Below are 27,604 nucleotides of genomic sequence, written 5' to 3' on the forward strand. Positions count from 1 at the left end.
AGTGGGCCTTGCACGAACAATTGGGGCAGATGACAAGGGAACAGTGGGTCCTGGTAAAACTCCTCTGACAGAAGTTTCGGAGGAAACAGAGAGAAGGACGTGAGAAGCTCAGCTCCAGGAGGCCAGTGGCAGGGGACAGAGGAGCGACAGAGGCAAGCTATAATTGGCAGGGCACCAGATGCTTTGTTGAGGCATCCTTTTTATTAACAAAATGAAAATAAATAAAATAATTGTGAAACTTTAGCTGGTGTGGAATGCATCTGACTGCTTATTTAGTAGCATTGCTCACAGAGAACACATTATACCTGGGCTACTAAAACTGCACTGGCTTCTATATTCTGGCAGGGGTAATTCTCTATCTTGGTTCTTATATAGGCTCATCAGTGTCGCATGTGAGCACTGATGGCTTTTGTCCAACCTACTTTAGAGACAGCCTTTCTTCTGTGATACCATGATAGTTGAGATTGGCTAAGATGTTTGAACTAACAGCCACCTTTGAAATGGGAGGAGACTGATCACCAGGTGTGATCAACGAGGAATCTGATTCTAGAACAATTCACATCATAGGCCTGATCTATAGTTAAAAATTAGATTGGCCTAGCTATGTCACTCATGGCTATGAACAATGTCATACCCTGAGCACTGCAGATAGGTCCGCATAACCCCTGATATAGACGTGAGTAGGTTGATGGAAGAATTTGCAAATTCTTCCTGTTTCCCTCCACTCCTCTCTGTTTAATGCATTACTTTCCCCTGCTTCATATTTGCAAAGTTACTAACATCCTTCATGAGTAGCCATTCCATCATTCCTGCAGCCTCTAGCAGGAGAACTGAGCTGTGAGCAGCTGTCCCGAAAAGCCCTGCAGCTACCAGTGAAGGAAGAGAGGCTGGTGACCCTGAAGATCTCCGTTTAAAGTTGTGATGTACACAAACCTTGTTTTTTAACCGTATATATTTCCAAATGTATGAGAGCAGAAGGGCATACTAGATATATGCATGGCTCTGAAAGGAAGATCGAAGGTAGTGGGTTGCCATGCTTACACTACTGTAGGAAAACTGCCCTCCCCGGCCTTTGTGAAATTGGTATTTTCATGCTTGCATCTCATTATATTAGAGAAGGCCTGCTGCTCCTAAATCCGTTCTGAGTTCACCAACAACCGAGTGGCATTCACTAGACTCAATGTTCTATTTTGAAGTAGGATTATAGTCAATCTGAGCATATTCAGAATGAAAAACCAAAAGAAAGCAATGAGATAAAGACAGAATGCTATAGAACAAGAGGAAGTGAGGGAGAGGAAAACACAACTCAGAGATGGGGGGAAAAGTGCATTAAAAAGATTTTCCTATTCCAGCACAGTAATGAGTTTCCTTTCTTTAGTCTGTATTGTTTTCAATGTTTATACTTTTTCTCCCCTAAAATCAAAACATATTTTGCCATAGGAATATCATGGGTAGAGTTTAGAATGTCCACAGAAGGACTGTTGGGTAGATGTGTCCTCTGCAGATAAACACCGAGAGGGGAATTAGGAAATTCCAACAGCAAATAAGTAGCAAACTGAAAAAAAAAATCTGGAAGAGAAAGTGAAAAGAGGCTTAGAGAAAGAATGTGAGAGGCATCACAAGCAGGAAATAAAAATACTGAATGCAAAAAAAAAACCTGTGCAGAAAGAGGGAAAATAGTAGTAGGAAAAAAATAACAAAAGTGTGCAATTAAACATAAAAGACAGGAACTGTCATGCTGGATCAGATCAATGATACATGCAGTGGAGCATCCTCTCTCCCACCACAGGCAGTACCAGAAGGTGGTATATAACCCCCATAATGGACAATTATACAACAACATGGATATTACAGAAGCTTCTTCCTGAACCTAGGCAGTTGGTGATTGAATTATGTCCTAAAGTATGTACGTTGATATACTTTATAAATGTTTAGTGTAAACAATGTAATTGTGGCTGATACTCTAATTATTCACATAAATGTCTAACCCTTTTCAAGATCCTACTAAACATTTTGCCTCAATAACTGTGTACAAATGTATTTCTTTTTTAGTTTAAACATCTTGCCTTTTAATGTCATTTGTTGTCCCTTGTTCTTGAATTATAAGAAAGGTGTATATAGGAGTACTCAAACCACTTTCTCTATGCCACTTATGATTTTAATATATGTATATCATCTCAATTCTTCTTTGTCCGCTCTCTAATCTAAATAGTCCTAATTTATATATAAATCAGAAACCATTATTTTTCAAGAATCAGACTTGTGAACAATGAACCTAAGAGCTCTTCCCTCCTTAAAATGTGTCTTTAAACAAAGGACTAATCTTGCCGCATCTGCACAATAGTCATCTCCTCAATTTGTGTCAAATGTTTCAGACACACAGGTAAAAGGATATACAATCCCAACCACTTTGTTAAACAGACTCAGCCATAATTCTTAGAAGACTTTAGTGAACCAAGACCCAAAGTCACTCCTAGGCATGTCTGGAATGCCAGATTTTATAAAAATCACAGTTAATAGTAAAGGATTTACATTCCAAATGCCAACACTAACAGAAGTTTTCTCCCTTTATCTTGAATCCTTTTCAGTGTCTGCACTTTTTTTTCTCTCCTCAAAAACAAAAACGCAAGTTTTGCCCCAGGGAATATCATGGTCACAGCTTGCAAGAAAGAAGCAAAGAATTTGTAAAGCCTGAGAGTGACATGAATCTTTGATGGTTATGCAATTTTCTCTAACTCTGAGTAGTCCAAATTCAGAATATGTAGCTTTCCATTACACAATGACATAAAATTCATTGTATCTATTCAGTTTCAAATGGGCCAGATTTGGGATTTTTGTTCATTCCATTATAGATATAAAAGCTGTGTGAAGTTCAGATCTGGATCCAAACTGCCTTAGAGGTGGTTCAGATCTGGAGCCCTCTTAAAAAGACACTCAACTTCAAATGTAGTCAATTTTAAAAAGTGAATTAAAAGTAGTTTCAGGTATTACACCTGTCCAAATCCCCCTGCTAACATTTGTGTTTACAAGCAAATTTCCCTCTGTAACTACATAATTATATACATAGGAAACCGTGAAATTGACTATACAAAGAGTGCTGTCTCAAGCACAAAGTCAGATGTTTACCTAAATACCTTTAAACATCCATCCCAAAATAAACACACTCAATAAATAGGGCATATTTTGGATGTAGATATTCATTTAGAAATGGTTATTAGGTTCAATACAACTTCCATTGAAGTCTATGGTGCTCAGGTACTGTAGTGATGGCAGTCGTAAGCAGCTTGATAGGTAGGTTGATTTCTATTAACTTCTCCCACCAAATATCTATAGAAAACGTAGCACTGTAAGAATGCCTACCTATGTTTAAAAATATACTGAGATGCAGTACAGTGTTTTCTATTCTTTAAATCATTTTGGTCTTAGGTTACCATATTTATTAGACTTCAATTATATCTGACAAGAATATTTGATCCCTTCACCATCCCTTACCACACTATAACCTCAGGACTCAAACCATTATTATTCTCATAATTCACATGCAACAAGCTGGTCTATTTATGGTTTCTTAAAATATCCAAAACCTTTTTTAAAAAATATATTGAAACATTCCATGAGCCAGAGCTCATCTTATGGCCCAAAAGCTTAAACAGTTCAACTGACTCTCTGCCAACCCCTGTTCTTCTATTCCTGGCACCATCTGCAGTGTTAGTTGCAAAACTACTCACAAGTTAACCACAGGAATGGCAGAAGCAAGCAATAAACTACAATGACTTTTAAGATAATGTGGTTTTGCCACATACTACAAGACACTATTGTCTGGTCAAGTTACTTAGACACCAAATTCTTTTTTCAAGTACAGTAGTGTAAATCTGGAGTAACTCCATTGAAATGGGAAATGAATGGAGTCACTTCAGATTTACACCAGTGTAACAGAATTCCATCTCTCCCTCAAAACCTAGCCCCTCCTGAATAAAATTATAACTTTTTACTTATTTCATATATATCAATGCTCTAAAAGTAATAAACAGATAGTATACTAATCAATGCAGTAAAGTATATGCTGAAATAATCAGGGATTCAATATAAATTACAGACCTTTACAAAAGCAGATTGCTTATCAGCAGCCCCATTAGCGTACTTCTGAAGGAAGATAAAAAATTCTCATGGCCAGTCCTATAAGATCAAGAAACAAAAGTTAAAAACAATGACCTCCAGTAGAGGGGAAAAAAATCATTGTTTCTCCAGGAACTAAATGCTAAAAAGCTGACTGTAGCATTGGTGTAGAGGTTGTTAAACGTCTTAAACTATGGAAGCACCAAGATCAGAGGGGTTTCCAAAATATTGGAAAGTCCAAATTCAGAGGGGTTTATTTACTATAATTCAGAAAAAGGAGAATACAAAATAACATGAAATTGTTTTTAAAAACACTACTGAAAACAGTTTTGATAAAACTGCAATGGATACATACAACTGGATTGTAAAAATAAGAATGCTGCACCAATTGATATTCTCTTTGAAATGTCTATTATACAGACCTTAAAGTGCATTTTCAAACATATAGCATATCAAAGCAGCAGACGTTTATTTCTAGCCATGGCACTTCCAGGCTTTTAGTTCGATGAAACCAGAAATAGTCTAGTGGAGCTGTGCTACGTGATAAAGGATGTAGTGATGGGTCCTGCCCTACATCAGTAAACAATTTTTTTTTCTTTTAACTGACAGAAAGAATTTCAGTGGTAAACAAATGCCTAAGTCTTTTATGAATTCTTCAACACAATCATGGAAAACCTGCCTTCTCATATCTCCAGTGTATGCTATTCAGAGTCAAAATACAAATTCTATTCCCCAAGATGCATCAGTTGCTATGTTTTCCATTATGGCAACTATGATACACAAGGGTAAATCTAATACACTATAGCTTTCAGCTACAATCCCCCTGGAATCCACACCCACTGTTGTAAGGATAATTATCTGGGTATCCCCGAGGCCAACTCTTACAATTTTCATATAAAAATCACCTCTTGCATAAGACATGAAATTTAAAATCATCTCCACAGATATCACTGAGTCACTCCATTACCTCTGGGAAAGATATAAATTATGCATTCTTTGATTCTCTTTAAAATTTTAGATGCACAGGGGACAAAGAAGCATCTCAATGGTACTAAAAATATAAGGCATTCAAGAAAGAAACAATAACTTGCTTGGTATTAACTGCTACAGTGCTCCAAGGCTCCCTGCCTGGTCAAGAAAAGCACATAAAGCACTGAAACATAACAGCAGGCTTGCATGCTAATGGCTGCTAGTGACAAGGACTCATTGAATGTCACTGCTTCACATACTGCGTACTGTTCATTTTTCTTATCTGTGTGACCTCTCCTTTGAAATGACTGATGAAACTCATGAGAATTAGCATCTCTGCTTCTGGGCATTTGCCACCAAGAAGGCATTCAGTAACGTCTATACTAAAACATAAAAAACAGAAAACAAAACAAGAAACAGCCTACATAAGCATTGTGAAGGTTCCTTTATCTATATTATAAAAGGACTGCTTTGTGAAGCTTCATCACTGAGTTAGCTTTTACCTTGATTCCCTTTGCAAGTATTAGTTTGTCACAATACATGCATTCATATTTCAGATTTGGCTAACATTTTCATAATTGGTGTGAATAAAAAAGGAATAGCTGTTGCTGCAAGAAAAAAGAAATGTCTCTGTTCTAATGCCCTGCTGCTTTAATGACCTATTTCACACTAGCATCTGTTCTGTTCTGATGAACCACTCCAGACGAAAGCTGGCAAAATAGCACGGCAAGTATGTTATCCAGACATCCACTGAGTGCTGCAGATGCTTCATTCCATGGTTCACATTTAATATGTGCCTGATTAATTTTATTTTATTATTTCAACTACTTGGCTTATAGAATTTCCTATACGTTCTGAAAATGTAGGATTTGCTTCACAGACAGAAGGATGGCATCCTAAGAAACTGCCTTGGCACTAGCAGATTCATTAATATGTCCAGCATAACAAGCGCCAAGTCATGTGTGTTTGAATTGCCGAAAGTTGCCAGTTAATTACGAATTCCAGAGGAATGTAAACTTCAATAACACATTGTATTTATAATATTTGCCTGCGGAATAAATACAACATTCATTTCAATTTTGAAATTACAGATATTTGCAAATACTCGGATGCTGAAGAATGGATCACTATGACCAAAAATGTTATGCCCGCTCCCTGCCTCAAGCCCTTGACCTAATGAGGTTAGTGACAGGGATATGAATGACTTGAACAGAAAATGAAATACAAAAGTAGTTTTATCTTGAAGTGCAATATTTCTTCTGTCACTTAACCAATTTTTTTCATCTCAAAATTACAGGGTACACTACAAATCTTCAAGGCTACCAGCAGCTACGACAGCCTAAGTGCTATTTAAAAACATAATAATTTATGAGTTGGGTTGGTGGAAAAAGCAGAGGTCACATGGGAGAGTCCTCAGGGAGGTGACGATGAGAAAGGTTACAAAGATGTCTGAATGAGACAATCAGGTGTAAATCCACTGACTACAACAGTGTTTCTCCAGAGTTATATTACCGTAATTGAAAGTAGAATATGACCTAATCAATCGCTGGCAAGAAATCAAGCATGTTATGAAACACAATTTTCTATCTAAATCCAAGAGGAAGTTCTGTCATATGCTTCAAATACATTTTTCTCCCAACTTGACCACCAATATACAGTGTATCAAACTGCGTGAAACCTGGAGGCAAGAGCATAGTTTGCAGGAGGGAAGTGTGTGGAGGAAGTGAATCTGTATGTACATAGTTTGAATGGTAGCTGAAGTTGCAGCATCTCTTAAAATGGTTCTTTTAATAAATATCTAACTTAATTTTAGAAACATGGTTTCCTTGTGTTATTACCCAACATTTGGTGCATGAAACCTATAGTATGTTGATTTGTACTAGGAAAAAAAGTAGGAAATTAGTAAGAGTTAACAGGAATCCTCAGGGAGGACATCCTTTTAAATAAACGGCACATATGCATATCTTCTAGTTTTTCTGTCTACTCATTTCCAGTTTGCCAGCCATTTTTATACTGTTGTTATGGGAAGACTTTTGCTTACAAGTACTTAGCTGTAAGAGGCTACGACCTGGGCTCAATCTGATTTCTTGTTGAACAGGATTCTGAAGCCAAGCAAACGCCATAGAGAAAGGCTTGTACTTGGCCCTGCAAATTTAACCCATTGATGGTACCTGTTGTTCTTGTTCATGAAGAGAGAGAGAAGTAATCCTTTAGAGAGCCAGGCATACATCATTTAGGGCTCAGATGAATGAAAACAGGACAGGGAATTGTATTCATTATTGGACTGGGAGATAATGCATCAAGCAAATCTCTAGAGGGAAATGTTCCCATTAACCTGTGGTACTTAGGCCTGGTCTACACTAGAAAATTAGGTTGGTTTAACTTCATTGGTCAGGGTGTGAAAAATCCAGATGCTTGAGTGGCACAGTTAAGCCAACCTAAGTCCAAGTGTAGACAGAGCTAGGTTGACGGAAGAATTCTTTCATCAATGGTCACGTAGCTACTGCTTCTCAGCTGAGACAGATGTAAGAATCCCTCCCATCCCTGTAGGTAGCGTCTACGCTGAAGTACTATAGTGCTGCAGCTGTGCCGTTGTAGTGTTTTAAGTATAGAAAGCCCTCAGTAGATAAACTGCTCTGCATTAGATCAATTGAAGCTTCTTCATAGGCTCCACTTTCATTACCAGGTATAGTGTATAGTATTCCTTCCAGGCTCAAGTAGTGCATGTGCAGATCACACTGACAGGGTCCATACCCAACAGGCATGTAGCCTCCTGTCCAGCCTGAGATGGAAAAAGGTGTTTCTGGTTCTTTGGAAATGCAGAAGCAGCAAAAACATCAGAAGCATTCTGAGACCTCACACCATCATAAAATAAGAGGGCATATGCCTTCACTGGAAGGAGGGGTCATTATTGAAACCAAGTTACTATGCTGGCTGAGTCTGCGTGTGTGATACATCCACAGACAAGCCCTAAAAGGAAGGTGCTTCCTGTCCAAGGGAATTGAAAATGTTTTTTGGAGTCAGCGGCAGCAGGAGGGGAGCTGACGCTGTCCATCCTTCCAGTAATAAATACATATCTGTTGTTACTGAGCTCATGCCGATGTCATCACTCCAGGGACTCTGCCTGCTTTCACTAACCCTCCATGGAGAAGACTACAAGATCACACAACATTATTCTTCAAGACACTTCCTTTTCACCTTCACCAACTTGCTTCAGTTTAACAAGCTACTTTTTATCCAGGAGTCAGTCTTATGGAGACTTTATGAAACCTCAGTATTATTAGGATCCTAAAACCTTCACTGTTTGATTTCAGATTCATTCCCGCCATGCCACCTCAGCCTTTGGGAACCTTCTGGAAGTTCTAATCACTAGTTTCACAGGGGAAATGCCAGGTAAAAAAAAATCAAAAAAAGATTTTAGAGCTATATTTTCAAAGGAGCCTTCAAGGGTACATCTACCCAGCGATTAAACACATGTGGCTGGCCCCAGTTAGCTCACAGGGCTTGGGCTGTGCTGTAAAATTTCTGTGTAGAAGGGGTCAGGCAGAAGTCCAAGCTCTTGGACTCTGTGCTGTGAGATCCCAAAGTCCGGGTTCCAGCCCGAGCGCAAACATCTTGAGCCCCACGCGCCCAAGTCAGCCGACCCGAGCCAGTCACAGCTGTGCCTCAGGTATTTTATTCCAGTGTAGACATGTAGCTAATGGCTTCCTTTTGTGCAAGTATAATTTTGCCTATACAAATCATATACATGCACAGTTTTTGTGCAACCACATGCACATACAAAACATTTCTGTATTTGACTCATGTTCAATTTGTGCAAGCACTCATTTTTGTGCATGTGCAGTCTATCATTAGTGTGTAGAAAAAATAGGATAAAAAAATTTTGCACACAAGTTACTGCACACACACAAATGAAGGCCATGTTCTGCACATGTAAATTCCACTTGTGTTTGCAAAGTCACATCTATACACTTTTGTAATGTGTCCAACACTGTGGAATCTAGAGGTAGCTCTATATTGTACACTAGTGTTGGCCTCAGGTAAGGTATGTGTAGCTACACGTTGCAGTGAAAAGCAAGCTGTGTCCACACGGCAGTGTGTAGCTATACATATCAGTGAAAGGCTCTGGCGGGGGAAGCAGTGGGGAAAGTCTCCAGCAGCAAGGAGCTGATGGAACCTTTCCCTGATGCCTCTCCCCTGCCGGAGCTTTTCCTCTAGTAGGACATTACACAGCTAAAAACAGCAGTGTTGAGAGGGAGGCATGGTTTGGGAAAGTAGAGCAGGGCCACCCAGAGGATTCAGGGAGCCTGGGGTCTTTGGCGGCAGGGAGCCCCTGCCGCCGAATTGCCACTGAAGACCCGGCACTTCGGCAGCAGGTCCTGGAAGTGCCGGAAGGACCCCCCGCCGCGGGTCTTCGGGGCACTTTGGCGGTGGGTCCCGGAGAGGAAGGACCCCCCACCACTGAATTGCCAACGACGATCCGGAGCAGAAAAAGCTCCGGGGGCCCAGGCCCCGCAAGAGTTTTCGGGGGCACCCTGAGCGAGTGAAGGACCCTGTTCCAGGGGCCCTGAAAAACTCTCGTGGGGGCCCCTGCGGGTCCTGGGGCAAATTGCCCCTCTTGCCCCCCCCAAGGCAGCCCTGAAGTAGAGAGCTGTGTAGGGTGTGTACAAACCTACACCCTTGAGGCAGTTTATACCAATGCAAGGAGGCTATTTGTGTATGCACTCTACGCATTGCCCAAAAAAGCATGCAGTGTAGATATACCTTAGGAGCCATGAGCTAATAACCCTCAAAAACTGCATGCACAAGTGATTTATATACACAACGGCTGTATTACCACAAATGGAAACCACTGTGAAAATTTGACCTAAAGGCTTCTTGTAATCTGTTCTAAGTATATTTAAGAGGTAGTTATCCAGAGTGTGAGGCCTCTTTGTACCTCTGAAAAGCTGTGTTGGCAAGAAAGTAGAACCACAAGGCATTTTCAAAGACAGTGCTAGCCCACAAGGGCAGCATCACATGACTAGTTTGTCATCTCACAAAAACTATCAAACATGGTGACATTTCTCAGAAATGCATAGCTTATATTTTCACACATTATCATCAATTATAAGTTAATCTTTAGACTTATTTAGCTTATAATGATTCTCAATACAGAAAATACTATAAAAATAGAAAATTAGTTTACAGATATACAAATATCTTTCATACAGGAAGCAAATGGCTGAGCTAAGAGGAAGCATAATAAAAAAATCCTTATACAAACCTTTGAAGAGTCCCTTAAAAATAGGCATACAGGAAACACCTGATTGCTTGCATCTCTCTCTCTCTCTCTCTCTCACACACACACACAAACATAAGAATGGCCATACTGGGTCAGACCAAAGGTCCATCTGGACCCGTATCCTGTCTACCGACAGTAGTCAATTCCAAGTTCCCCAGAGGGAGTGAACCTAACAGGTAATGATCAAGTGATCTCTTTCCTGCCATCCATCTCTCTCTCTCTCTCTCTCACACACACAAAGAAATACAAAGATAGTCACAGGTCATTTCAGGAATTGCAATGAAATTAATGCAGTTTCTATGGATGAAAAGATGTATGGCCAACACTAATTGGGAAAAATGCAAAAATGCAAGCAAATCAATGTCACTGTTCAGATGTGTTTGTTAAAACCACTGGTTACTCTCCACTGATGGTATCTTGCCATATGTTCTATACTTCAGGAGATGGCATGAAGAAGTCTACAGTAAATCCTGCCTACGTCCACAGTGCAGAGCCCTGTTGGCACTTTGAGTGTAAGCCAAACTCAGGCTTAAGCCTGCACTCCCAGATGGCCCAGTTACTTCAGCTGTAAGGCACCACCACACTTGAGCAAGAGGTTTTTGTGTGTGGACAGAATTTGGGTTGGGGACAGCACTTGAGTCAGAACCTAAGTTAATTTTGCAGTGAACAGTAGGCAGGCGCTTCTCTCAGAAGAAAAAGGTTGGTTTTAAGTTACAGCCTTTAATCTACTTTACTTATACCCAGATTGTAAGAAGATTTAAGGATAACATGACAAACAGTTTCTAAATTTACACTCTCAGTTTTGAGGACAGTCACTCATTGGTACAAATAATAGCATGTGTGTGTAAAAGCCTCATCCAACAAACCCTTACACATACAAATAGCCCCATTAACTTCAGTACAACTACTTGCATTGAGTAACAGCTGCTTGCAACAGTCAGGTCTGCAGGACTGAGCCTGGACTATATGATCAGTGGGCATGAGTTTCCACCCATTAATTCAATACCTAGAAATATACATTCTATTATTAACAACTAAAAGTGACTGTGCACAGAAAAAGAAAAACATGGGTAATTGTAGATACAGATTTGTAGGCTCATGTGAGGAACCCATTTAAAAACTTGTCTACGTCTTTTTCTTTTTCTTTTTATTCTTTTCCCCACCAAACTGCTGAGGGAAATTCTTCTTGACAAAGGCCCAGGAGGGGCCAAAAATATTGGTTATTTGTTCTCTTTTGCTCTGTGCAAATGGAACAAAATATAGTTAATGCATTATGCATTGAGTAAGCACATTTTTATCTAGCCCTTTTTGGTTTTTTGCATCTTGGGAACTTTATTTTTTTCTGTCTAATAATAAAACTGAAATATTAGTGCAGAATATCACCCAGTGTAGAGTATGTGGGATTTCCATAAAGCTCCTTTGCATTTTCAGTAAATTGGGCTCCCAAGGTCCCTTTTCCATTCCTGTCCATTATCAAACACTAAACTATTCTCAGCAATCTGGTCTGTTTTAACGCTGGAACTGGCCAGTTATTATTAGTCATTTTGTTCCCTATCAAGATTAATTGTTGTTTAACTAATGTGAATAAGGCAGACTTCCCCAGTAATTAGGTGCAGATGCTACACCGTGAGTAGTCAGTGCAAATAGTTTTATATGAGGAGGATTATTGTTAGTATAGTGTCTAAAGTGGGTGGGTGCTTCACATAAACAAAAGAGAGTCTTCATGCCCCAAGGAGTTTACAAGCTAATTTCAGAAGTGATGCAGCAAAAGAGAACAATAAACAGTAGGGGAAAGAAAAGGGGAAGGGAGGACAAGGATTGTAATGATATTACATGGTTAATTAGGTTCACTCTATATACATCTTGATACTACTACTATTTTATTTTTTTATTTTTTTCATGTAGCGGTAGCATGTGTTTCAGAGGGAGCAGAAGAAGGGAAGGAAGTGGATGACAACAGATTTAATAGGGTAGAGCGTGGGAATGACAATGGGCAGTGAAGAGTGTGGATATGCATGATCGAAGGCCAGTTTAGACCAGTATCAGTAGAGCTAGCATGAGTTAGAGGAAGAAGAGAGGTAAAGGTGAGATGAAGATTTATGAAAGCAGGAGAAAAGGATGAGGACTAAGATTTCCTAGTACTCTAGAACCCCGCTAATCTCTGGGAGGGTATTGTTACATTCAGGGGCGGCTCTACCTTTTTGGCCGCCCCAAGCAGTCATGCGCGGGAGGCGCCCCGGAGCCACGGGAGCAGCGGACCTCCCGCGGGCATGACTGCGGAGGGTCCGCTGGTCACGCGGCTCGGCTGGACCTCCCGCAGCTGCGGACGGTTCGCAGGTCCGGCGGCTCTGCTTGATCTGCCGCAGTCATGCCTGTGGGAGGTCCACTGGAGCCGCGGGACGAGCGCCCCCTCCGCAGTCATGCCTGCGGCAGGTCCGGTCGTCCCGGGGCTCCGGTGGACCTTCCGCAGGCATGACTGCGGCAGGTCCGCCGGCCCAGCCTGCCGCCCCCCGGGAAAGGGCCGCCCCACGCGCGTGCTTGCCGCGCTGGGGTCTGGAGCCGGCCCTGGTTACATTTGGAAATTAAATAAACCCACCACATTAATGCCAGCATTTCCCACAAGTTGGCATCAGCCCAGGCATGAAGTGATCTTGTAGTGCACATAGGGCAGCTAACATGACTCTCCCCACTCCACTGCTTTCCAATTCTGATCATTCCCAATCCTGTTCCCTGACCTGCAACCCAGCAACAGTCAGGAAGCAAATAGCATCACATTTACTAAAATACTGGTAAAGCAACTTGGAAACAGTGATTGGACAAGGCAGCAGCTAGCATGGGGAACAAGAGGATGATATTCAAACTCAGTCCTCCTTCCTGTGCATGCAGAGTGCTCCCACTGGACTGCAGGTAGCCAATGTGGGTTGGGGGAGATGGTTAGGCTTTTCTTCTGTTCTCTCTTTTGATCATAATATTTGATATATTTGACTAGGACATTGCCTCTTTTCCCAACTATAGACACAGTTCACACTTTATATGAGGTCCAAACACACACCTCTTTTGGGGTTCAGCTCAGTTAAGAAGCAGGTAGGGAACAACAAATGTAACAGTGATAAGTTCAACCCTTCACCATAGGAACTGCGATTCCTAAGGTTCCTCCCTCAGAACTGTCCAGCCCACAACCTAGATTCTTTCTGTCCAGAAGGTCACACATCGCTCCCTTACAGGACCGTCTCCAGGCACCAGCGCAGGAAGCAGGTGCTTGGGGCAGCCAATGGAAAGGGGCGGCACGTACGGGTCTGCGGCGACGGGTCCCTCAGTCCCTCTCAGAGGGAAGAACCGGCGGCGCGGTAGAACTGCCACCAAAGTGCCACCGATCGCGGCTTTACCTTTTTTTTTTTTCTTCTTCGCTGTTTGAGGCAGCAAGAAAGCTGGAGCCAGCCCTGCTCCCTTATATCCAGCTGGGGCCTCAAAACCTTATTCGTAGCCAATTTTAACATTTTAGGAAGAAAGCTGCAACAGATTTTCTGTAATATGTGACAATCCTCCCAACCCCTGCCGCCCCAAAGGGGGACTGGGTGGTATAGTTTAAAGGTTTTATTGGCATTAACTTTTTAATCATACCAATTGTACCTCTTAATGTCCTCTACATTCCACCATTTGTGAGTAATGTAGCCATCCTAAATTTATGCCAACAACCCTTTAAAATACATTATTTCACCGTGGATTCTCTCTCTCTCTTGCTCATATAGTTAAGACACATGACCTGTTTCTGTTAACTATTCTTTGTGACTGAGTTGGTGACTCATACCGCTGGAACTCAGATTTTGCAGCAACCATATGTTGGTTATTCCTGTGGGAACTCAGATTGATTTATACCAGTAGGACTATAAGAACGGCCATACTGGGTCAGACCAAAGTATCCACATCTACCCCAGTATCCTGTCTTCTGACAGTGGCCAATGCCAGGTGTCCCAGAGAGAATGAACAGAACAGGTAATCATCAAGTGATCCATTCCCGGTCGCCCATTTCCAGCTTCTGGCAAACAGAGGCTAGGGACACCATCCCTGCCCATCCTGGCTAATAGCCATTGATGGACCTATCCTCCATGAATTTATCTAGTTCTTTTTGAACCCTGTTATAATCTTGGCCTTCACAACATCCTCTGGCAAAAAGTTCCACAGGTTGACTGTGCATTGTGTGAAGAAATACCTCCTTTTGTTTGTTTTAAACTTGCTGCCTATTAATTTCATTTGGGGACCCCTAGTTCTTGTGTTATGAGAAGGAGTAAATAACACTTCCTTATTTACTTTCTTCACATCAGTCATGATTTTACAGATCTCAATCATATCCCACCTTAGTCGTCTCTTTTCCAAGCTGAAAAGTCCCAGTCTTATTAATCTCTCCTCATATGGAAGCCATTCCATACCCCTCATCATTTTTGTTGCCCTTTTCTGAACCTTTTCCAATTCCAATATATCTTTTTTGAGATAGGTGACCACATCTGCACATAGTATTCAAGATGTGGGCGTATCACGGATTTATAAAGAGGCAAAATGATATTTTCTGTGTTATTATCTATCCCTTTCTTAATGATTCCCAACATTCTGTTCGCTTTTTTGACTGCCGCTGCACATCGAATGGATGTTTTCAGAGAACTTTCCACAATGATTCCAAGATCTCTTTCTTGAGTGTTAACAGATAATTTAGACCCCATCATTTTATATGTATAGTTGGGATTATATTTTCCAGTGTGCATTACCTTGCATTTATCAACATTGAATTTCATTTGCCATTTTGTTGCCCAGACACCCAGTTTTGAGAGATCCTTTTCTAGCTCTTCGCAGTCTGCTTGGGACTTAACTATCTTGAGTAGTTTTGTATCATCTGCAAATTTTGCACCTCACTGTTTACCCCTTTTTCCAGATCATTTATGAATAAGTTGACTAGGACTGGTCCCAGTACAGACCCTTGGGGGATACCACTATTTACCTCTCTCCATTCTGAAAACTGACCATTTATACCTACCCTTTGTTTCCTATCTTTTAACCAGTTACCAATACATGAGAGCACCTTCCCTCTTATTCCATGACTGCTTACTTTGCTTAAGAGCCTTTGGTGAGGGACCCTGTCAAAGGTTTTCTAAAAATCTAACTACATTATATCCACTGGATCACCCTTGTCCATATGCTTGTTGACCCCCCTCAAAGAATTCTAGTAGATTAGTGAGGCATGATTTCCCTTTACAAAAAGCATGTTGATTCTTCCCCAACAAATTATGTTGTCTGACAATTTTGTTCTTTACTATAGTTTCAACCAGTTTGCCTAGTACTGAAGTCAGGCTTACCAGTCTGTAGTTGCCAGGATCACCTCTGGAGCCCTTTTAAAAATTAGCGTCACATTAGCTATCCTCCAGTCATTCAGTACAGAAGCTGATTTAAATGATAGGTTACAGACTACAGTTAGTATTACTGCAATTTCACATTTGAGTTTCTTCAGAACTCTTGGGTGAATACTATCTGGTCCTGGTGATTTATTACTGTTTAGTTTATCAATTTGTTCCAAAACCTCCTCTATTGATATCTCAATCTGGGACAGTTCCTCAGATTTGTCGCCTACAAAGAATGGCTCGGGTTTGGGAATCTCCCTCACATCCTCAGCCATGAAGACCAATGCAAAGAATTCATTTAGTTTCTCCACAATGGCCTTATCATCCTTGAGTGCTCCTTTAGCATCTCAATCATACAGTGACCCCACTGGTTGTTCAGCAGGCTTCCTACTTCTGATGTACTTAAAAATGTTTTTGCTATTACTTTTTGAGTCTTTGGCTAGCTGTTCTTCAATTTCTTTTATGGCCTTCCTAATTATATTTTTACACTTCATTTGCCAGAGTTTATGCTCCTTTCTATTTTCCTCGCTAGGATTTAACTTCCACTTTTTAAAGGATGCCTTTTTGCCTCTCACTGCTTCTTTCACTTCATTGTTTAGCCATGGTGGCACTTTTTGGTTCTTGTACTATGTTTTTTAATTTGGGGTAAACATTTAAATTGAGTCTCTATTATGGTGTCTTTAACAAGTTTCCATGCAGCTTGCAAGGATTTAACTTTTGGCGCTGTACCTTTTAATTTCTGTTCAACTAACCTCCTCATTTTTGTGTAGTTCCCCTTTCTGACATTAAATGCTACCGTGTTGGGCTGCTGTGGTGTTTTCCCCGCCACAGTGATGTTACATTTAATTATATTATGGTCAGTATTACCAAGCGGTCCAGCTATATTCACCTCTTGGACCAGATCCTGTGCTCCACTTAGGACTAAATCAAGAATTGCCTCTCCTCTTGTGGATTCCAGGACTAGCTGCTCCAAGAAGCAGTCATTTAAGGTGTCAAGAAACTTAATCTCTGCATCCCATCCTGAGGTGATATATACCCAGTCAATATGAGGATAGTTGAAATCTCCCATTATTATTGAGTTATTAATTTTAATAGTCTCTCTAATGTCTCTGGTCAGGTAGTCGGTAATATATCCCTACTGCTATATTCTTATTATTCAAGCATGGAATTACTATCCACAGAGATTCTATCATACAGTTTGGTTCATTTAAGATGTTTACTTCATTAGATTCTTCGCTTTCTTTCACATAATAGTGCCACTCCCCCACCAGCACGACCTGTTCTGTCCTTACGACATATTTTGTATTCTGATATTACCGTATCCCATTGATTATCCTCATTCCACGAAGTTTCTGTGATGCCTATTATTTCAATATCTTCATTTAATATGAGGCACTCTAGTTCACCCATCTTATTAGTTAGACTTCTAGCATTGGTATATAAGCACTTTAAAAAGGTGTCACTTTTTAGCTGTCTGCCATTACATGATGTAATTGAATGGAACTTTTTTTCATTTGAAAAGTGGTTCACTCCCATAGGATAGGCACAGATTTTCAAAGCTGTTGTAAGTCTAAACAAATGTCTATAAAAATAATATAATAGTTATTTGAATTATTTTGAAAAGAATAAGGAAACTTACAACAGTTTTAAGTGTTATTTCCTGCATCTCGGTTTGAATCACCAGCTGGTCAAGGCAGCAAATCATTATTTGATTTTTAAGTATTTTGTTTATTATATTAAAACATGTATGGAGACAAATTCTGGATTGGCCAGGAAGTGGGCACACATTAATACCACAAAAGAAACATTATTCTTCACTTGGATTGTGGCTGGCACCAGCCCCAAGCAATGCCCCCACAATAAAAAAAACTGCATATAGCAAGAGCACAAGAGGTCATATCAGGAGTTGTGCAGATTAAGATCCATGTGCTATACCTCCTGATCCTTAGACACTGCTCTGAGATCTCTTCTGAGGCACCATTTTTTCCACCACTCACAGAGGTTCCATGAAGCCATCTAACCATGAGTTTGGGAGAATCAGAATCATGTCAGTCACTTTTATCCTGCATCCCCACTCTGGTCTTAACTGTTCTCACACACATCCATGAGTAAACGCCAGCCAAAATTTTACCCTTTAATTAAAAAAAAAATTCACTAAACCTTGGTAATTAGATGTGCTGATTAGAATAGAATTAGTATTCACCTTCAGTTTCCCCATTAAACAATATACCATGAACTAAAAACAGTATCAAAGTTTGTACTACACACAGTTTATGGAATGCAGTGTTGATCCCAAGTAGCAGCAGAGCAAGGGGCATCTCCATTCCCTGATCATTCCACATTCAGAATCATGGCAGGTGGGCAGGCAGGCAGTTCCTGGTTGGCTGGTAGGTAGATTAAATTAGTTATATTTCAGGTGTTTTTACCGTAATTCACAGACCATCCGTTATTTTAATAGAGTGAATGTCATTAAAATTTCATTGTGGCTGTATGTACATGTCTTCAAGCCAAGTAAAACCCAACTTAAATATAACTTACTGTATAATCATCTCATTAAAGTAGATTTAAATAGGGTCTGTAAAATGAAAATAAGTCTAAACCAAATATAGAATCCTCTTAAAATTAGAGTTTTATACTTGGTTGGAGAATAAAATAAGACAGTTGCCACATGCTTTTGTCACGTTAGCCCTACAAGTGAGCCCAACCAATTGTGTATCTCATAATAGTTTAGTAATATGTAATACTTTAGTCATACCAACAGCAGCTGAAGGGAACTGCCTTGTCAACCATTCACAACCATAAATAGATGTGCTTCCTTTCTTTACTGAGATCATGCTTATGCCACAACTCTGGGGACTCTGCCTGTTTGTGATAAACCACCGAGAAATAGACCATGAGGTTGTGTAACAGTATTATATGAGAACCAGATATTTTCTAATATCCTTCCTTCAGGATGCTGTTCTTGCTCATCAGGGAATTCCTGAAAGCAGAGTTCTTTAAATTCCTATGCACAAGCATACTATAGAGCCCCCTATTGGGAAGCTAGTTATTGTAACATCATTTTTGTCACATATTTGAGATAGCAAAATTAAACATGAACGTCATAACCAGGTTACATGCTTCTACATACATTCTATTAAACCCCCCATAAAGCCTATGTCATCATATATAAAACATAACACCAACTTTTTTTAAATTAAATAACTCAACTTGCTTGACAACTAGGATATTTTCCTCTGGATTTGGGAGGGTTCTTTCAAGCCTCAGTATTGTACAAAGCTTTATATATACCTTTGCAAGCCATTTGGTGTTGGAGCGAGCAAAAGCCTGTGATGACAGGAGACATTATCTTGCACTTGGGTTTTTCTGGTTGTGTGGTGTTTTGATAGTCTTTTCCAATATCTATTGGTTGCTTATAGGCCTGTGGTCCTTCCATCTCCTACTGATCAAGATGTGACAGAGTGAATATTTCACCATCCTCCACATCTGTGTTTTTGCCTTGTGTTCATAGTGGGTGAATATATTTGTAGTTTTGGTGAAATATATGCCTATCCACTGCTATGTTACATGAGTGATGGTTTATCTGTTCAACACACATAGTTTGCTTTGAAGTACATGATTTATCCTGAGGAAACAATTTAATCCTGACAAGGTCCCTGGGTTGTAGTTCTGAAAGGTCTTCACTTTTCAGTCATAATAAGCTTTGGCCTCTGAGTCTCTCTTCTTTTTTGCCTGTTACTCCTTCCACTGCTGATTGTAATAAAGCTAGGGCTATACGGATCAAGGAAAGTGTGCATCTTGACTTCAAGTTTGTACCCAGCTGCTATTAAAGCCTTCTACCTGAAATTTCAGCCTGTATACCTTTCCACGGTATTCTGCTTGTAATTTACATTATCATAGTGGTAATACAATTGTGCCATCATATCATTTTAATTTAGCTTTGCTTGGTTGCAATTTCATGTTCTTCTCCTGCATAATACTGATGAAGTCTTTGTAGCCTCGCACATTCACTGATGCCCCATCAGTGTCTGTTTGGAATTCAATTTCCTGTTTGTTTGTGTGCTGGATGCCTTGTCTTTGCATCTGGGGCTAGTACGAGCTTTTCAAACCATTTACTTTTTCTGTTTTACACTGCATTCATGTCATATGTGCAAAATCTCATCCTCTGAATCACTACTTGCTTCCTCAATACGGTGCCATTTTTGTTTTCTTTGTTTTTCTTGTCTGCAATTTTTAGGCATAATGATATGTCTTGTCACAATTATTGCATATTGTTCAGCATTAGGCCAAAGGACCTGTTGTTAAGTAAAGGCCTATTGTTAAGTGAACCAAACCCCTAGCAAGCTTTAAGAATAATTTGTAATAATAATAATGCAGAGTGATGAAACTAAGATTGTTGACCTTTATTGATAGTATTAAGAATGCAAAGTTTAGTCGTTAAGTATAATAGCCTTTTTATCAAAGTAAGTGTTTTTAACCATAAAATGTACTAATCCCATTAGTATGGAAAATCTGGACATCGCTATATGCACTTGGAAATGTGCAACGTGTACCAAAGGGGACATGCGTAACTGTCATGTGTAAAAAGAGGGAAGTTGTAAGCGATAAACGGCTAATTTGTAAGTAGTCTTGTTTGGGAAATTGATCTTGAAAACACTTGTATAATCAGCTGCAAGTTCTAGTTTCCACAAAGATTAGGTATTTCATGCAAATATCTTTGTGCACTGTTTCAATAAAGATAAAGGTGCCACTTTCTGCCTCATCAATTAATCACTCATACCTTGCCGCTTAAGGCCAAATCTGTATCCATAAAAAGGCAAAAAGGGAACAATATGACCTCACCATGGTTTTCTCCGGAGCACGTATTGATCAGTTTTACATTTAGTTTGTCTTCTATGCTTCATATTTGAGCCTTTACTTTTGCACAAATTTTGATGCTTTTTTCATTGTTTTTTCATGCTCTATCTGTGCTATTTCATGAAGTAGCTCTGTCTCTACTCCACGTATGCTCTGAATTTGGATGCAAGCTTGTTCAGTAACTATGCACATGTCTCTACCTCTAGGAAGAGTTAGTGAGCATTCTTATTCTAGCTCCTGAATCTTCCATCCATATTGCTAATTTTCACAAATTAGTCAATCTTTTAAGTAATTGCACAAGTTAGCCATTTTACACAGTTTGAAGATACTTTGGAAGCACTTCTAGGATTTTCAGTGGGTCCCACCAGTCTGCTGCTGACATATTCCAGATGCTTTGGAATATGTGGTGGCCTTTGCCCATTATAGCTAATAGAGTATTTTGTTTTCCTCTTTATCCTTCCCTGTTACAATTTCATAATTTCCCCATTATGATCTAAAGAATGTCCAATTGCCTGAACATGCCCCTTTTCACATTAATTTGCTTGGGAACAGGATTCTTGTAGGTTGCTAGAATTACTGTTTTCATTTTTTTTGTTTTTTCCAATGTTCCTACTTTCTGATTTCATGTATCTGCAGAAGCCGACTCATGGGTGACATCATGTTCAATATTCAACCTTAAAGAGGGAGAGCACCAAGACAGCACAACATTCAGCTTTACTCCTTTCTCCGCGTATACTGTCCTCTCTCATTAATCAGTTCCTTAGACTACTCTAAATTCCTAAACATAAACATACTTTAGTGTCCTCTATTGGGATGCTATAACACAGAGGACCTGCAAGGGCCTATGCACCACCTAAATCTCACCTAAGCTCCATCTTTGGCCTTAAGTGGTGAATAAGCCATGTCAGACATTTTGCCCTAGCGTGAATTTAGCCATGAATTCTACAAGCTGTGGAGTAATTTTGAATACTGTCAGGATATTACAGTGAACGAAAGACAATTATTCCCCTCTAGCCATTATGAAAAAGCAAACTCAAAGTTTACCATTTTCAGGATTGACAACCTCAAGAGATCAAAAAGCATGAGTCAGATCCCCAACAAATCACGAGATTGGTCCCACAAATCATAAGATTTTAAAAACACCATTAAACCATGATTTTTAGTCTGTCTTCTGAGTTTTTAACCTCCCTCTATTCTTATGGTTATGTGTGTGTGATAATTTTAGGTTGAAAAGTCAGTCTTCATTGCACACAAAAATGCATGCCATTGCCCGCTGGAAACTCCACTTAGCCTTTCCTCACCCCTAAGATAGAGGAACTGCCATACATTTCCTACTACTGTCTTGACTTTCAGCCAACTCCCATCCTCCATCTTGCTGCCCCCAGGGCTTCTCCCCTTCCCTGGACCTGTTAGGGGAGATTTTGATAGCCCAGCAAAATGCTTAGGCCACTGCCAGTATTGGAATATCGATTATTATGCTTATTGCCAAAAGCAGCTGTAAGGCCTTTGCAGCAGCTTTAGCATAAGTAGGCAGGCCAGAAGGGGAGGGGGAGTGACCACGAGAATTGAGCATGAGCCTGCACCATCCTTGCTTCTTTCAAACTGCTGAAATATGTGGTTTTGGAAAGACAGGAAGTCTATCTATATTTGACTTCTGGTGTATGTGTTAGGGCCCCTGAGAGTGTAGACGCTCCAAAAACACATCTACATAACTAACATCTTGAAACTTCTTAACAAACAGCTTGCCCAGTGGTTATTGGTGACTGACAAGCTATGTGACATTTTGAGCATAAAAAGGGAAAGAGGTCTGAGTGATTTGGATTTGACCTTCCGGACATCTCTTGGAATCCCCAGCGACAGGCAGAGGGCTGGCCACCTGAACCTTGTTGTTCAACACTCAAGACCTCTCCAGATTGTGGGTAACTATAGATTTGGGGACCTCTAACCTTTTGCATATCTGTATGTGCTGGAGATCTAATAAAATAGATCTAAAATAAAATTTTGGATTAAAAGCACTTTGGGTTTGTGCCAATTTTTAATTGGACAGATGGCCCGTGTCCCCATTGATTTATTTCCTGACACCACCTTGCAAACAGTAAAGTTACCAAGAGCTTTGGATTGAGAGAACCCCAGGTAACAGACCCAGCAACACTGCCTCCCCAGTTTCTCCTCTCCCTTGCCTAGCAGTATACCTTGCAGGGCTTGTCCTCTGCCCAGATCCCAAGTAGAGGAGAAGTTCCAAGGCAGTGGAAGGCAGGAAGTGATGCTGCTAGGCCCAGGGTCTCCCATTGCCTCAGAACCCTCTCAACAATATAGAATCATACTTTGAAGGAAGCAGAGCTCAGTGGCAGGTCAGGTTTGTCCCCTCAGCCCTGAGGTTCTCACAAAGAGCTCTGTCCAGCCCTCCTCCACAGGAGCAGAAGAACTTCTCACATCATCACAGGAGCTCCTTCGACAGGTACTTCCTCTGGCTGCCTGGAGGCGACTCTCCACCACCACTGCCACCTGGCTGAGGGAGCTGCCATCGAATCCCTCCATCCCCCATCCCATCACTATCCTCTGCACACCCCCAGTCTCCTTCCTCCTCCCAAAGTCACCCTGTACCCCCTAAATTTAACGGTTAACCCCAGTGTCCTGCCACCTTTCACTCCCTATCTCAGCTCTCTTCTGAGTGCCTCATAGTTCTTGTGTCAGCATCTAGACCCTGAACCCTAGAGTAGCAGCCATTTTGCCTGCAGACATAACTTCAATCCCATTGAAAAACAGGGGGAGGCAGCAGGCAACTTTGTTAAGGGCAGCCTCGCTTCCACATGCAGATTCACTGTAGGGCAATGGCGGCCATCTTGCTGGCTTCAACCTCATTGACAGTAATAGGAGATAATGGCCATATTGAATAAGGGGAAAACTGAGAGTTTGCAGCCTTTCATCATGTTATCATGACACAGACAAAAGACTACCCCAAAATTGCTACAGTTGCATAAAATCATAAGAGTTGGCAAGACTGCATTCTGACAGTCTTTATAATAAAATTTGCATTTGTACTTGTGTATGACAATTGCCGGAGAAGAATCTTGTTTGTTTCTTAATGAAAATGCAGACTGTTTAACGCAGCAACTTACGCAACATACTAGAGATCATTTCCCGTCTATCAGCAAGAGTGACATCTGCCTACATACATTTTCAGAACAATCACATCAGTTCTATTGTACAGTATTTCCTTACAAACCTGGACATACTCTTTCCAAAAGTATATGGAAATAATAAAAATCCAACCACTTGTAAAACTGCTTAATATGTCTAGGATCTGGCATTTTTCAACTTTAATATTCACAATAATTAATGTATAATTTCAATATGTAATTTCCAAGGGACATGAAATGTTGTTAGACATAGAAACCCAGAAGGAGGGAAATTTGAACTAGCCAAAAGCCTGATACATTATAATTTATTATTAAGGCTCTAATTTTCTTGATTCTAAAACACAGATATCCCCACTTTGCCATTACGGTTATTGCTAATTACTCTCCAACTAAACTACATACTTAGGAAAGGACAAATTACAGCAATCATTAATACTTTTAAAAAATTAAAATACAGTTTTAAGATCATTTGAAGTAATGCCATAAACAAGAGCTAAACTTTAAAACATCTGCTAAATGAGAACTTGATATGTATTTCCTCAAGTTCCTCACATCTTTCATTCCATTGGAATTCTCCTTAAGTAAACCATTACTCCCCCCATCCATGGGTGTGATAATGAATGACTTGAGAGAGAAGGAACATGGATAGTCAGGCTCTGTAGCACTGCAGTGATTCACAAGGGGAATTTCATGTCTGCCACTAAACAGATGTCAGGAGAAGAACTGGGCACACCCTCTCCAGATGAGTCCTGACATGCCATCTTGCTGCTGACAAAATATGTTTCCATTAAAATCAGATGTAGTTTTCTCACATAAATTGTATGATGCCCCAATAAAATTTGAACAAGTATTTCCCTTAATTATTGTAAACAGAAATGGAAAAGGCTTGCTAGATAGAAGAGGCCTAATCCATCCCCTCCCAAGGAAGGATTGTTCCCTACAGAATTTTTCCAGCAGTACTAGCATATAAAGGGACATTTTTCACAACTGTCTGTTACAATTAATACAACCCCTTCATGGCAAATCATAGAAGAAATATCTATTGTACTGTAACTCTCAGCTATCTTTAGGAAACATACTTCTCCTAACACATTATGCTTTTCTTTAAAAGCTTGTACAAATTGTTTTTACAGCTGTTCACAGAAGTTCTTATGGATATAAACTAAATCACTTTTATTTAGGGCTGTTGGAAAGATGTGATGAATTCAGCACTTTTGAGGAAAATGGAGCTATACTAATCTATACAATATTCCCGTGCCAATCTGTATCATATACTACATTGGATTTATACCAGTCTGTATCAATAGAAGGGAAGATATGAGGAACAAAGGGAAATACATTTAAAGTCCTAATCGAGCCAATTTTTCTGCTGCTGTAAATGGGATAAGCTCCACTGACGTCAATGGTCTTTCACACACTTATACCACCAATGAATTTGGTGCATAATTTTGATTCTAAATAGCTGAAACATGATTATTATGCTGGTTGGTAGTAGTGGTCTTATAATTTCAGGATAATATGTCTGGTTTAGTATATTATCAGTTATTATAATATCAGAATTTAACACATTGTAAGGTCAACTGAAAGACATTATCTACTATATAATACACATTTACCTCTCCGGCCTCTGACAATCCTGTGTATCACTGTCACTCTCTACTGGCTGCAGTCTACAGAAGATATGAGATCTACTATTACTCCTATAAAAGTCTAAACATTTCATGAGTAGCTTCTAGTTGATAATAATAAAGAAGCCATATAAAAATGTATTATTTTTCAAAAAAGCAGGATACCGTCAACAGGGTTGCCAGGCCTCTTGTTTTCGACCTGGTGGCTCCAGTCAGCACAGCTCCACACAGCTCCCGGAAGTGGCCGGCATGTCCCTGTGGCCCCTAGGTGCAGGGGCAATCAGGGAAGCCCCACACGCGGCCCCTGCCCCGAGCGCCAGCTCTGTGGCTCCTATTGGCTGGGAACTGCGGCAATGGGAGCTGCGATGGGCGGCGCCTGTGGGTGCAGGCAGCCACACCATGCAGAGCTGCCTGGCCATCACTCTGCCTAGGAGCCAGACATGCTGGCCACTTCCGGGAGCTACACAGAGCCAGGGCAGGCAGGAAGCCTGCCTTAGCCCTGCTGCACCATGGACCCGGAAGGCCTGAGGTAAGCGCCTCCTGGCTGGAGCCTGCACCCCACACCCCATGCTCCCTCCTGCACCCCAACCCCAGCCCTGAGCCCCCTCCTGCAGCCAAACTCTCTCCCAGAGCCCACACTTCCTTCCGCACCCCAACCACCTGCCCCATCCCTGAGTCCTCTCCTGCACCCCAAGCCCCTCATCCCTGGCCCCACCCCAGGGCCCACACCCCTAGCCAGAGCCCTCACCCTCTTCTGTACCCCAACCCCCTGCCCCAGCCCAGAGCCCCCTCCCAAACCCTGAACCCCTGATTTCAGGCCCCCACCCCAGGGCCCACATCCCCAGCCAGAGCCCTCACCCCCTTCTGTACCCCAACCCCCTGCCCCAGCCCAGTGAAAGTGAATGAGGGTGGGGGAGAGTGAGTGACAGAGGGGCTAGGGATGGAAAGAGTGGCGGGTGGGGCCTCGGAGAAGGGTGGGTCTTCATAAAAGGGGAGGGGGCTGGGGGAAGGAGCGGGACAAGGATGTTCGGTTTTGTGCAATTAGAAAGTTGGCAACCCTACCTGTCAACCCACTGACAGAAATACCTGTGCTTATGTTATAGCTAATCATCAGTGTCTCTCAACATCCCTACTTCAGAACAGGGATTTAAAAGAGATATTTAAATTGCTTTTGAATCCCAAATTAATTCTGAAGAAAAACTTCTACTCAGGTTGCATCATTTAGAAAATCCTGAGTCTTAAATAAAACCAATTTACTTCTTGCTTTAGTGCATCAGGACCACAGACTTTTGAGTCTAACAAGATTGTACTGGACTAATTAAAAACGACTGCTTCTTTTTCACTAGTTCTCTTAAGGGCAAATTCAAACTTCAGCAGATAAAGGCAAGTGTCATAAAAAGCTATAACATTTTCTTGCAATAAGCATTGAATTACACCTTTGCCTAATACATGATACAAATATCCAGAAAATTGTGATCAACTTTTACTTCATGTAGTACATCTGGCTTCATAATCTGCTAGCTAGGTCTTTGATGTTCTGAAAAACACCAGTAACGGTCATAATTAAATCCTCAAGTTATTCAGCTGCATAGCTCAACTAATATTCCACACAATACCAGCAGAATGAAAGCCTGCTAATTCACAGGCCAGCTAGTGTAATTGGATTAAAATTTCTAGTAATTATTACTTTTGAAGGGAATTACTGCTTGAAGTTTTGTACCTTGTGGGTGCCACCACTACCCTTTTCCCTCCTGTCAGTGCAAATAACCCAGATGTACAAGTGTGAAGCTTGCTTTCTCTTTCTCTCTCAAAAAAATTGCACCCACACTATAGATTGCTTTGATTCTTCACAGTAATTCATTTGGATAGAGAGAAATCATAAAGCAATATTGAGAAACATATTTACTAGGGATCTACTTCTGTGTGCACAAATGCACGTTTGGTTGTTGCTGGGTTTTGTTTTTCTTTTAGCAAATGACTTTGGTGTTATTTTTCCATGACCTCGAAGGGTGTTCTTCTGGCGTTATTAAGTCAGCACATTTGTGTGCCGACACCGGAAGCCATGTGTTCTCAAAAGCCACGGCTTCACATCTGCTGTTTTTCATTTTTGTGGTTTCCATTCCCAGGGCTACTTATTGGCTCTGGAACATCTTACCCCCCAAAAAGATACATTCATGTGGGAATGCATTTAAATTTAGCTCTAACTCTAACGCTGGGATCGTT

General features: G+C 40.7%; 1 protein-coding gene across 5 annotated transcripts in view; it reads right to left on the reverse strand.

Annotated features, from left to right (window-relative positions):
* The window catches only part of ENOX1 (ecto-NOX disulfide-thiol exchanger 1), a 495,678-nt gene that overhangs the window by 345,199 nt on the left and 122,875 nt on the right, over positions 1 to 27,604 (reverse strand). For 2 of the 5 annotated variants that reach the window (XM_045012827.1, XM_045012837.1), the window contains 2 exons: positions 25,370 to 25,423; positions 4,099 to 4,176 (listed from right to left, as the gene is read on the reverse strand). The gene's annotated coding sequence lies outside the window, so the exon portion shown is untranslated. Of the gene's footprint in view, positions 1 to 4,098; positions 4,177 to 22,937; positions 22,995 to 25,369; positions 25,424 to 27,604 lie in introns of those variants that run through there. The other 3 variants (XM_045012813.1, XM_045012820.1, XM_045012847.1) reach the window with 2 other exon arrangements.

Source organism: Mauremys mutica, chromosome 1, assembly GCF_020497125.1.
Source record: "Mauremys mutica isolate MM-2020 ecotype Southern chromosome 1, ASM2049712v1, whole genome shotgun sequence".
NCBI classification, from domain to species: Eukaryota; Metazoa; Chordata; order Testudines; family Geoemydidae; genus Mauremys; species Mauremys mutica.